We start from the raw sequence: 13,880 nt of genomic DNA on the forward strand, positions 1-13,880 counted from the left end.
CCGCTGCCAGTGCAAACAAGAACTGAATAGAAAGATCAAAAGACTCTCATGTATTGTGGATATATTTTCTGAGACCTTTTGTGGGCACCTTAAGAGGTACTCGTGTGGCAACTGCCATCTGCAGGTGTAGCACTGGCAACCCTGATTTAGGGATTACAAAATTGTAACATCATTTTAATTTTAAGTGTTATGTTTATTATTTGTGTGAACACTATTAATTTGAGATGATGATGATGGATGACAAAAATATCCAGTGCTGAACAGGTTAAAAATAAAGAGTGGCATTAGGAAAGTTGCTTAGGAACACACATTCTCAAGCTACAACCCTGTAGAAACTTACTTTGGAGTAAGCACCATTAAAATCAGTGGGGCTTATTTCTGAGTAAACATGCACAAGATTGCACTATGTCATGGATACAACTCCCATCAGCTCCAGGTACCTGACCAATGGTCAAAGATGATGGGAGTGTTTTTAAACAACCTCTGGAAGGCATCAAGTTGGCTAGCTCTACACTACATGATCTGGTGGTAATTCCCCATTATTTTTGTTTGTGAAGGCCTTCCAGTTTTCTGTTGAAGCCTTTGCAACAAATGGTACTTAAAAATGGAGGGGTAGGGGGAATGATGCTGAAAGCAAAATTATTATATTGGAGCTTTTCTTCCATATAGCAATATAAATAAATGGAATCTTATTTGTCAGGGGGCTTATGGAGTTACAGGAATCATTGCTACTACTATCTTCTAAAAATGCAAATATTGCCCTTTTTACAAATACAAGATTCTTTGCCCCAGACTCCTTGTAGTTTAAGTATTCAGTTGTTTAGATTATTTCAAATCTCAACTGGCATTAGTGACATGCTGGAGGGGGGGAGGGGAGAGAAGGAGAGAGAGAGAGAGTGCCAAAGAATGTTTGATAACAGAGTCAGGAGACAAATGTTTTACGACGAATCATTGTTGAAAAGCACGAGTACTGCTAAACGCCATCAGCATCTACTGTCCACCAGAGGCTTGGTCTGAATACTAAATTATCAACTTCATTCTCTATTCCTTGCTGATGACAGGGTGGCTTTGCAAGATTAAAAAACAAAACCATTGCCACTTCATTAGTACCCCAGGAATTGTCCAGCGACTTAAATTATTAATCCTGTGAAAACATTGTGAAATCTATGTAGAGGCAGTAACTCTAATCTGCACATTTCATGTGATACCTGATAAGCCATGCTATTTGATACCTAATGATTGATATTTGGCTGTCTATTACTTCCACAGTGCGATCCTCTCCAGATGTTGGTGGTCTTCAACTCCAGCCATTCCTGATCACTGGCCAAGCTGAAAGGGGCTGATGGGAGCTTGAATTCAAGAATGTGTAGAGGGCACCGTGTTGGCTATCCCTGGCCTATGTTATTCATTCAAGCCCCTCTCCTCTTGGACTCTCTGAAAGGCCATCAGCTATGCATCTTATTAGAGGAGATGGAATGGGAGAGAGGCCCTTTTTGTTGGCCTAACCAACATTTTGACCTTCTCATCTTGGACTTCAGCAGTGTCCAGCCACTCTGTGGCAGATGGAGGTCTATTTTTTGTATACTACATTTCTTTTGTTTATTTATTGGATTTATTTCTCAGGGAAAGGAGGCTATACATATTAGTAAAATGAACATCAATACATTATTTGATATTCAGTATTTGGTAGCCTAGGTTTCACTATCAGTTGATATTTTAGACGAGACATACAATATTTATCATTCTGTTTATATTTTTTATATTCATTTACCTGAGAAGAGGATTAGAAGTTGATATTAAAATGCATATTATCTGAAAAACAGGAAGAGAGGAACAACTGCAGAATGTTTGTAGGCCCAGGAGAATGGTTTTTCAACTGCCACTCTCTTGGGCTCCGCATCAATATACCAGAGCTAGTTTTTTGTACTCCAAAATTATAGCTCACTAGGGAATACAACAAATTTAGATAACAAGAACTGGGTGGCAGAATTAATGCAGTATATGTGACAAAAATTTGTCAACATACAAATAAATACATAAAACTAGGACACAATATCCCAGCTGATGTGTTTAAAAGCTCCTGGTGGTCACTTGTCAGAGCATGGATCACACAGACTGAAGGAGGCAATGGTATGACCTACGGATGCTGTTCTTTTGGACAATTGTGACTGCTTCCCCCCCCCCAAAAAAAACACCAGTTGCAGTCATGCTAGATGCAAGTGCATAAGTACCAGTTCATATAATTGGCATCGCCACACAATTCCTATTGGACTTACCTCCACCTAGGTCAGTGTTTCTTAACATTGGGTCCCCAGATGTTGTTGGACTACAACTCCCATCATCCCTGAGCTCTGGCCTTGCTAGCTAGGGATGATGGGAGTTGTAGTTCAACAACATCTGGGGACCCAAGGTTGAGAAAGGCTGACCTAGGCTCTCATGTGTGTGACCATGTGGGCTTTTAACCATATGTCCTGAGGCACTCTCACTCAAAAGCCTTTATGAGGCGTTGAAGTAAACACACGGGCAGTGAGTGCCCCACTCCATCTCCATTTGTCACCTTGCAGCTTGTGGAAATTGAAGTTTTGAATTTCCCAAGAGTCTAAAAGGCATAGGGTGCCTGCACAACTACAGAATGCTTCTCATTTCAAACCTTTGCTTTCTGTGAGTTGGAAGGTGAAAGAAGGTGAAAAGAAACGGTGACAGTGGAAGGTGGAGATGACACCAATGACAACAATTTTTATTATTTGTACTCTGCCCATCTGACTGGGTTGCCTCAGCCACTCTGGACTTAATGTTGAAACTGGAAATCACAGACCTCACTCCAAAAACTGATGAGCAAATGTAAAGCCAGTATGACATGGAAGCATTTGAGACAAGATACTTTTCATTAAAGATGAGAAACTGCAGGAATCGTGTCTCCTGTATATAACTGTCAAGTCTGATGGTTATTGGAGCATAACGCCTCTCTTTATCCTCACCGTTATGAGGACCTGTATGTGGCCTCTGACAAGTGACAGAAGCCATATGAAACTTCCCATGACTGGGATGACAAAGATTAGAAAGAGCTTAATATCATGCTACATTGGCATCAGAATTGACAGACATATACAAGAGGCACTGAGCATTGCATTTAGTGATCTGGAGCATTAGATATGCATTTATCTATATTCTCTTTAAGACAGACTAAACAAATGTGTGTGGTCAGAAACCAATTAGATAACATTTTCTTAAATTGCTGATAGCATCCATCTAACTAAGAGATCGCCCAACCTGAAGTGAAATAAAATTGCATTTTGACAGCCCCACACAGAGTAGTTGAAGCTTGAGGCTATTCCGGTCCAAGAATGGCCATAGTTGGTATACCAGTCGTGGCTGGTAAATAAAAAATGACAAACACTGATATATGCAGGCATGTGAGTGTCTTTTGTGGATTTATTTGCAAGTCAGGTACAGATACACAGTAGGGCTGAGACAAATATTCACAAATATTTGAAATTTCCCCAGATTTCCTATTTTGCTACTCAAATTTGGAATTTGAAATCTGCGGCAGAACTTGGTGTCTCAAATATCTTGTGGCATCCTGTGCAATGCCCAAATCTGCCCCCCACATGGCTCATGCATTATTTATCCCCATGGGCTATTGCAACCTCATCCAAGCTTGGATTTCTCTTTTCTATCTCTCTTGAAACCATTTCAAGGGAAGAAACAGCACACCTTTTCTCCAACACATATAATGCATAAGAGTGAATTTGCTATTTTTTACTAATCGTTTGGATTAGTGTCAGTCTACAGAAGACCCATACGAACTTTCACAGGCAAAATGATACCAGCGCTAACAGTGTGAATCATCTGCTCCACTACACAGTGCCACATGTGTTTTGTTACCAACATCATAACCCAAAGATAAAGCAATGCCTCTTTGTGCGACTGTGACCTGGCTTTGCAGCATTCATGAATGCACTGCCACATCGGCACTTTGGAGAAGTTGCAGTTGGATATAGCTGGATACAGTTGGCTCTGCTGTGCAAGGAAACGGGGAAGTATGGGGTGTACAAAGTAGAGTCACTAGCCATTATTTGTGACCTAGCCGACCACCCTCAGCACAGCCTTGTGCAAGCAAATTGAAGTTGTAAGGAGCTATCATGGAATCATAGAATTGTGATCAATGGGTTTTAGAAGGTATCAGCTATCACTGTCCGCACAAACAGCAAGAAAGTATTCCTTCTGCTGCTCCCTAAAAAGAGTTTTCTCACTCTGGCATAGAGATATCCTTCTGCAAAACGAGGCTTCCGCATATCCAACCTATGTGAACAAAGTTGGACAAATGGATGTGTACCTACATGCGGTACTGTGGAGCTCACTCTGGTCCTCTTGATTTGCTGTGATACATCTTTGGTGAGGATGGATTTCAGAGCCACTAGATGCCCTCATGTCTAACTAAGCAGAGCTAGAGCTGGACTGGGGTCTTAGAGGTCAGCCCTTTCTGATTAATGCTGGTGTTCTTCTTTGACGTGCCTCTTAACTAGGGGTGTCCACAAAATTCGTGTGTTTCAAACTGTTTACAAAGGATCACATATTTTGTGCCCTCATTAAAGCAAGCAAGCATACACTGAACAAGATTCTGTGGGCATTCATGGGATTACAATGACTTGGATGGTATTTGTTCAAATAAATGTTTGTTTGAAAACTTTTTTTAAAAAAAAATCCTGCTACGTTAGCTTCACTTTCCACAATCCCCTTTCTGCAGACACCTGCATAAGAGTTTGTAATTATTTTTGAAAAACTTGGATGTTTGTTTTGTCACATGAACTTTGGGCCATTTACTGATCACATTTTTATGCATGTAATTTTACATAATTTTATTATGACATGTGTCTGCAGAAAGGGGATTGTGGAAAGTGAAGCTAACGTAGCAGGATTTAAAAAAAAAAAAAGTTTTCAAACGAACATTTATTTGAACAAATACCATCCAGGTCATTGTAATCCCATGAACGCCCACAGAATCTTGTTCAGTGTATGCTTGCTTTCTGCCTAAGTGTAGAACCTGATATTAGTCTTTCTGCCTAAGTGTAGAACCTGATATTTGGATGAAGAAATTGAGAGGAGGCTCATCAAATATGCAGAACACACCAAGTTGGGAGTGGTAGATAATGCCGGAGAAGACAGAATCAGGATTCAAGATGACCTTAACAGATTGGAGAATTGGGCACAAACTAACATAATGAATTCAATAAGGACAAATATCAGGTTCTACACTTAGGCAGAAAGAACCAGCTGCAGAAATATAAGATGGGGGACATCTGACTCGACAGTAGTAAATGTGAAAATGATTGAGGGATCTCAATAGACCACAAGCTTAACACGAGTCAACAGTGTGATGCAGCGGGGGGGGGGGAGCTAATGTTATTCTAGGGTGCATCAACTGAAGTATAGTGTCCAGATCAAAGGAAGTAATAGTCCTATTCTACCTTGGTCAGGCCACACCTGGAGTACTGTGTCCCGTTCTGGGCACCACACTTTAAGAAGGATATTGACAAGCCGGAATGTGTGCAGAGGAAGGTGACCAAGATGATCAAGGATCTGGAAACCAAGCCTTATGAGGAACAGCTGAGGGAGCTGTGTATGTATAGCTGAGAAGACTGAGCATGTATAGCTGAGAAGAGAAGACTGAGAGTCCAAATAAACGTCAGGAAAAACTTTCTGACAGTAAGAGCTGTTCAGCAATGGAACAGACTTCCTTGGAGGTGGTGGACTCTCCACCCTTGGAGATTTTTAAACTGAGGTCAGATGAGGTCAGATGTCATGGATGCGTTAGCTGAGACTCCTGCATTGCAGGGGGTTGGACTAGATGATCATCAGGGTCCCTTCCAACTCTACAATTTTACAATTCTATGAATACAATCCTTTGTTCTTAATATTTAAGCCAAAGTTTATCACCTTTAAATCCCAATTATTTCAGTGGGAAAGAGTTGAGCATATTCTTAATTCTGACATGGAAAATAAATGGGACTTAAAAGTGCTTAATTTGGCTGCATCTTCTGCTGGTGGTCATGTGTTTAAGAATTTGCATTTAGGAAAGAATGGAAGAAGTAACCCAGGTAGAGACGTCTTCTTTAAGCCAATCAAAATAATTAATCTGAACTAAAAGGCATGTCAACAGTTCTAAAATATGCATGGATCAGCCAAAGCTGTTGATTTTGCCATTAGAACTGACGAAGTATTCAAGCTCCAGTCCCCAGGACATTTAACCCATGATTAATTATGGAGCCATTCCAAAGGGCTTTAGCAAAAGTATTCCAGTTGATTTTCCACAAACTAAACTGCCCTGATTATTCAGTATTGTTTTCATTGTGTAGATCATAAATGCCATCAAACTTTGCTAAAGTACTGTTAATTCTCAGGAAAAAAGATACACAACCTTAGGGAAATGGGGAAAAAATAGTTCAGTTTGCATTTAAAGGCTATCTATAAAAAATTTACTTTCCAAAAATGATTGAGAATTGAAACACAGTCGCCCTTCGAAGTTGGTACTTATCCAAATTTTGTAACGCAGCTGTCCAACCAAATAAGGTTAATAAAATTGCATATATCAAGGGAAAGTGTGCATTAAAATGAATATGTTACTCAGTGCTTTCTTCTAGAAAAAAAAAAGGTGTCAGTACTACATACCCTTGAGTACTCCCAGAAAAAAAGCACAGATGTTGCTCAAAATAACATACCAAAGTGCATTGTGCTGGGGGGAATAGTCTCCCAAAAAACCTGTACATTAGCCAAAACTGCATACAAAAATGTATTTATTAGGAGAAACTCCCACTCAAATGCAAGCAGAGTGTGGCGAGGACCCAATTCAAGATCCTTCTGAGAAACGTGCAGCACCTGGATAGAAGCCAAGGGCACACCTTTCATGAAGAGACGATGTGGGAAACACGTCTGAGCCACCCAAGCTATCTAGAATACTGCTTAAAATGGCAGCTGGTATTTTAATGGTGCTGCAACTCATTCCCCTATTCACCTCTCTTGGAGAAAACCCAATGGATGTCATTAACTTTTTAAAAAAGTAACTCCACTATTGCGCTCTGAGGCCAAAGGAAGGACCGGACCCTGATTAAAATAAGACACGAGGTTTTGACCAGCAAGGCTCTCGGAGAAAGTGCACTCCCCACACCCCTCACCAGGCCATTTTATTAGCAAAAGAATCCTTTACACAGTGCTCGTAAGAACCAATCAGATTACCTTTGAGCACTCAAACAAACCTCAAGTGGGGACAAAGTTAAACTATAAACACTAGTTAGGCATGCATACTCTGGAGTAAATGAATGAAAAACTACAAAGGAGCAAATACAGCAACCCCTGAGGTCATAAACAAACAGTACACATGATAAGAAGGATGGCCAGGAGGACAGTGACCATTATCACCTTAATGTGAAACCTGTTTCCTGGCCCTAAGATTAACATCCTAAGATAAATATATAAGAAAGCTACATCCACGAAACTTGCCCACTATCTTTGATGACCCAGGATGCCTGCCTGGCGACAACTGGGCTGTGTACGTGACTTGTTAGGCAAGAGAGATGGACAGTAGAGGAAATGGCCAGAGATGCAGAGAGGTAGATTGATCAAGAATCATATCAAAATAGTTTAAACCCAGTCAACGCAATGCTTTCATTGCTGACACAGATGGCTTACTCTATATCTGTTATAATTCCTCATAGCAATCCCACCTGATCACTACATCTCTGGATATTTGCACTCCTACACTCCACCAAGTGATGTTGTATACCAAGTTGGCAGAAGCCCACTTTGAGGGAAGTAAAGTGCATACCCTCCCACATTTATCTGATGAAAATAGGGATATCCCATTCCATAATGATAATTTTACTATTTATACCCCACACATCTTACTGGGTTGCCCCAGCCACTCTGGGCAGCTTCTAACATACATAAAAACATAATAAAACATTAAACATAAAAAAATACCCTTCCCTATACAGGATTTCCTTCAGATGGTTTGGAGGTCAGATAACTACATACCCTCCAACATTTCTCCAATGAAAATAGGGACATCTTAAGGAAAAGTGGGACATTCCAGGATCAAATCAGAAACCAGGATGGCCCTGGAAAATATGGACACTTGAAGGGTCTGAAAGTGTCTAAAACCTTGCCTGATAGGCCCATTTGAATCAGCCAGAACCTTTTAGCAGAGACCCTGTCTGGTCACGTAGGTCTTCACGAATTGTCTGTACTGAGCAGGAGATGGAACCCTTGAATATCCAAAGCCAACAACTTCAGGTCCACCCAAACTGAATTAAAGATTGAGAAAATGAGAATTGGTCCCTTCCGTAAGCCCTTCCATCCCTATGCAATTCTATACATGCTTATTCAGAATGAAATTACAGAGCCTAGGATTTGCCGATCAGAAGGTCGGCGGTTCAAATCCCCGTGACAGGGTGAGCTCCCATTGCTCGGTCCCTGCTCCTGCCAACCTAGCAGTTCGAAAGCACGTCAAAGTGCAAGTAGATAAATAGGTACCACTCTGGTGGGAAGGTAAACAGTGTTTTCGTGCGCTGCTCTGGTTCGCCAGAAGCGGCTTAGTCATGCTGGCCACATGACCCAGAAGCTGTACGCCAGCTCCCTCGGCCAATAAAGTGAGATGAGCGCCGCAACCCCAGAGTCAGTCATGACTGGACCTAATGGTCAGGGGTCCCTTTACTAAGGCTTTTCTTTTCATGGGAACTCTGCGGAACTGAATTCCAGCACCTCTCAGGGATGTGCCAATGCCATTATAAGAGAACAAGGGAGATGTTCACGATGAGTTCCAGCACCCCTTTTTCTATAAAAATAGCACTGAGTACACCTGTGCTCAGTGGGACTTGTAGACGTGCATAGGATTGCAGCCTAGGAATCTGTTTCTCAGTTTTCAGCCACAAGTAGAAAATAATTATGGATGCCTATACCTATAGCTATCTTTATCAGATTTAATTCTCTAGGGGAAATCAAATAGGAAACCGTACTAGGGAAAGCTATCCAAATAAAACAGATAAGTTTAGTCCAATGTTTTTACTGAAATCAAAGAAGCAATCTGTTTCAGTGGAAAAGTAAGATTAGACAAAAGCAAATCCATATTTAAATGGTTTGTTGCTGTGCAGAAGTTCAAAGTGTATTCCAAATCAGAAACTTTGCAAAGTGTTGCAAATCATATGGCAGCATAAAAACAATATATAAGAGCAGACAGCTGGCACAGCAAAAATAAACTGGCACCCTCTGGGATTTGACAGGGCCATGGGCCCAGTGGCGTAGCGTGGGGGGTGCAGGGGGGGCGGGCCGCACCGGGCGCAACATCTGGGGTTAGGGCAAATCCATGGGTTAGGGGGCGCAAATCCATGGGTTAGGGGGCGCAAATCCACGGGTTAGGGGGCGCAAATTACTTGCCTTGCCCCGGGTGCTGACAACCCACGCTACGCCACTGCATGGGCCTTATCCACCAGCACGACCCCTGGAGTGGACTTATCCTCCGATCCTTTGTCCAGAACTCTGCCTTTATTAGGCAGCAGCGGCAGGAAAGTGGGAAGCTGCCAGTTTAATATTGCCCACAAAGTGCTTTTGGGTGGCTTGCAATCTCCTGTATGTAAGACTGTGGTGCTGCTACAGCTGTAACCCCCCCTCCCCAATCTGGTGGGGGTAGGACTCTGATGTCAGAGGGGGCCTATGGGAGGAAACTTTATTTATTATTTGTTTCACTGCTTGATTGTAAAAAACAAAACAAAAAACAACTCAGTGGTTTATAAAAGACTAAACAGTAAAATCAAGGAAAAATTGTAACCCTACTTTGAAACATGCAAAAGTTAAAACGCTGAAACAGATAAAATTACCTCAACTTTCTAAGCATCTTTGTCGGCATCCCGCTTACAGCAGAGGAAGCAGCAGTGGCAATTTTAAAATTATATTGTTACAAGGAAGTTCCTTGACGGAACCTTTTTCATTTCTGAGATGAGCTGTGAAAAAAACCCTGACCTGCAATATGCTTTAGTTTGAATCAGGGGAAAGCTTGCTATGGAGAGCAACTACTGACAATTTTCAGTCTAACCTTTTATTCTCAGCAGCAATGGGGTAACTTGAAAATATTATATATATATATATGCAGTATGTTTTTTTCTGAGTCAAAATAACCTGCTTGAAGTATGGAGAGACAAGACTAATAACTGAACTAGCATTTAACGCGGTGTGTGGTTTTATGAACTGGGTTGCACAACTGGATTAGCGCTATGGATGAAAGCCCTAATGAACCACTATAAACAGAGAGGGGTTAGAACAAAATAGAAAGGCTTGTATTGTACTCTTGTTCAGAAAAGATCTTGCATCAAAAGCAAATTTCTCCATTTACTTTATAGCCTCTGTGAAATTTTAAATGTGTATCAGAGGCACTGAAGGATTGAGATTCAACATCCATTTTTGATTCAAGTTCCATTTTAAAAATGTGCACTATTTCTTCTTTCACTTTCTCTCATTTAATTCCTTCTTGAGCTGCTACTATTTAAGAGTTTCCCAGCCATGCATGCTTAGGTCAATATTTTGGTTCTACTACTCAGAATCCCAGCAAATACTGAACGTCATAATGCTGAGTATATTTCATCATGAAAAATTTATAGGATTAATTTAATCGCCTCTCTTTCTTCCCAGAATGTCCACAAACATTGATTTTGTCAGATTAATTCATTATTCAAATGTTAATGTAAACTGTTTATTCTCTAGCTTGATGCTGCCCAGAATGTGTTGTTTAGTTACATAAATCACATGGAAATATTTATTTCCAATTGTCTAACAGGACAGAAGCAACTCTCTTAAACTTCCTACTAAGAATGCATACTCCAACCACACAGATAGTTCTTTTTCATGGAAATGCCATTTAATTCCAAATTTAGTTGGTCCATAAGAGTTGAAACATTAATGTTGATTAATAAAATATTACTTCCATGTTTAGTAACAATCATTCATACACAGTGCTTCATTTCAGTTTGCAAAACTGAATTCAGGACATTATTAATTACTGGGTCTGTACATGATTACTCCTGAATCCAAAGTGTGACTTCTGACAGATAAAGAGGCTCGAGGATCTGGAAGGAAGAGCAGAGCCTCCACTTGTCGCTATATTCCAAGGACTGTCCTGGATTTACAGAAGCCGTCCTGGTTTCTGATTTGATCCTGGAATATCCTGCTTTTCCTTAGGACATCCCTACTTTCATTGGAGAAATGTTGGCGGGTACGGAGTTATATGACCCACAAGCCAAGGAGATAACTATACAGTGCTACCTCAGATTAAGTACTTAATTCATTCCTGAGGTTCGTACTTAACCTGAAACTGTTCTTAACCTGAAGCACCACTTTGGCTAATGGGGCCTCCTGCTGCTGCTGCGCCGCCACCGCACAATTTCTGTTCTCATCCTGAAGCAAAGTTCTTAACCTGAAGCACTATTTCTGGGTTGGCGGAGTCTGTAACCTGATGTGTATGTAACCCGAGGTACCACTGTACAGCACAACCTTTAGAAGACATCTGAAGGCAGCCCTGTATAGGGGAGTTTTTAAATGTTTAATGTTTTATTATGTTTTTATATATGTTGGAAGATGCCAAGAGTGTCTGGGGCAACCCAGTCAGATGGGTGGGGTAATAATAATAATTAATAATAGAATAGGACGTCCCTATTTTCATTGGAGAAATGCTGGAGGGTATGGAAGAGTTTTAAAAGGCCACTCGAATGATAAATGACATGTCCTGAGAATACTTTCAGAATTGTCACAGCACAGTCTTGCTTGGCAAGTATCACTTGAGGGGACTGCATGTTTGAACATCCCACCACAAAAAAAAACACCTCCATAGAAAATTTGGGTGCAGGAAGAGAGCATTTCTTCCTAAAGTGCTAGATCACTATATGCAGGATTTTTTAAACATGAAAGAAGTGTACAGCAGAGCAGCTAACCAGGGAGCATAGCAACATGCTGGTCGAATCATTCACCCATAGCAGCCTAGCTGTATGATTTTTAAAAAAAATTCCCTCCCACTTTAAATACACTAAAAAAGTGTACAATTCTCTTATATTAAATACATTATACTTATAATATTAAATGTATATTATAAATACATATATTCCAGGTTTGCTAAAGTAACCAGCACACAAAGAGATGCATAGTAATGCATTTAAGTGTATAAAATATGTATGTATTAATATATATTGATGCTACAGAAATATAGTACAACATAGGGCTTGACTCTTTTATATGTATTGCACAGATATGTATTGTTTGTATATAATTATTTGGGCTTTAAAACAAAATCCCTGACCCTGCATGAGTGGCTCAGACATAAGCAGGTACTCAATGTGAGAGGTGGTCTGATGGGAACAAAGCTCTCATCTGCCATGTATAAATCCATTTAAAATTGATTCCTCTTCCATCTGTAAATAGAAAATGTTCATTTCTGCTGTTTTATGGACTGCCTTTGCTGTTGTATAAGGTTTTGTTTTTTAAAAACTTTTTTTACCTCTGCTAAAGAAAGTCCAGAGATCAGATCATTTCATGAAATTGGAAAGGTACCTTTTACCTATACAATGTAGGAAAGACCTTTCTCCAGATAGCTTGCCGAACTTGAACTAGATTTCAAACCTACTGGCCTTAATTCAGATATTAACTTCTGCTGAAATACTTCATCACAATAAACTGGGCGTTAAGTGCAACTAACTTCAGTTGAATTGCTGCCATTGTTTCCATTGATTCTTGTTTATGCTCCTATATACTTATTGTTTTATTTTTATTACATACCACCTTTTAGCCCCAAACTGGGTTCCCTCGACAGCTTGGATTCTAACTTTTTCCTCCATGAACAGAAAAAGAGTGAGACACATGGAAGGTGTCTTTCCATAAGTGCAACATTTCTTCCATGAACAGAATTTCTTTCTATTCACATAGCTAAACATTAGGATTCAAGCCAATGGCCCCAATCCAATTTAGATTAGTTGCACTTAAGCCCAATTAGTCATGACTCATAAGTAATGTTTTCAGTGGGATTTAAGAATTGGAATGGGGCCAAAGGGTTTGAAATCTGGCTGAGCTTCAGCAAGATACAGTCTTTCCTACTACATATAAATGAATGTTGCCCTTCCAATTGCACGAAAACAATGATCTGGTTTCTTTAGCAGAGGAAACACAGAAGTGCTTGTTCAATATTAACCAACTCTTTAACAATATGAGGATTTTCTAAGTTGCAGGCTGTGCTGTTGTACATAATGATGCCTATAACTCCTACCTCAGTATCTAATTAAACTCTCTGACACTCCATTAGTCTCTGGGTGGTATTTTCTGCAGCTGCATGGCAAATCTTTTTCTGGACTACAAGACCCTCAGATGCCTTTGTTATTGATCAGAATGTACTAAGAGAAAGTCACAAATATGTTTTCTCCCCTCCTCTGTAAGTCATGACCCCCCCCCCACTCTGGGAAGTGATCTTATATTATTTTAAAAACAGGGTGTTCTACAATTTGTACGCAGAGAGAGAGAGAGAGAGAGTAGCTAATCTGAAGCACCTTAAAAACACATAACTTACCCCTAAAGAGTTATGGAATCTGTAGTTTACCCATCAACAGTGCTATAATTCTCAGCAGGAGTCCCAACTTGGCCCTGTGACTGTGGGTGCCTGCGGCCGTGGGTGTCACACAGCATGCATGGTCCTGGCACTGAAATTTGTGGATGCCTGGCCCCTTCGTGGGGAATTTTGTGGGCACTCAGAACCCCAGGTAGTTGGCACCTATGATTCTCAGCATTCTCAATAAACTACGGTTCTCTGACTATTTGAGGAAAAATCATGTGTGCTAAATGTATGGTATTAGTTTTGG

General features: G+C 40.5%; 1 long non-coding RNA gene across 1 annotated transcript in view; it reads right to left on the reverse strand.

Moving 5' to 3' along the window:
* Window positions 1-13,880, reverse strand: part of LOC310762875 — a 602,857-nt gene that overhangs the window by 498,495 nt on the left and 90,482 nt on the right. The window lies entirely within an intron of this gene.

Source organism: Podarcis filfolensis (genome assembly GCF_964270895.1).
Source record: "Podarcis filfolensis genome assembly, chromosome: 5".
NCBI classification, from domain to species: Eukaryota; Metazoa; Chordata; class Lepidosauria; order Squamata; family Lacertidae; genus Podarcis; species Podarcis filfolensis.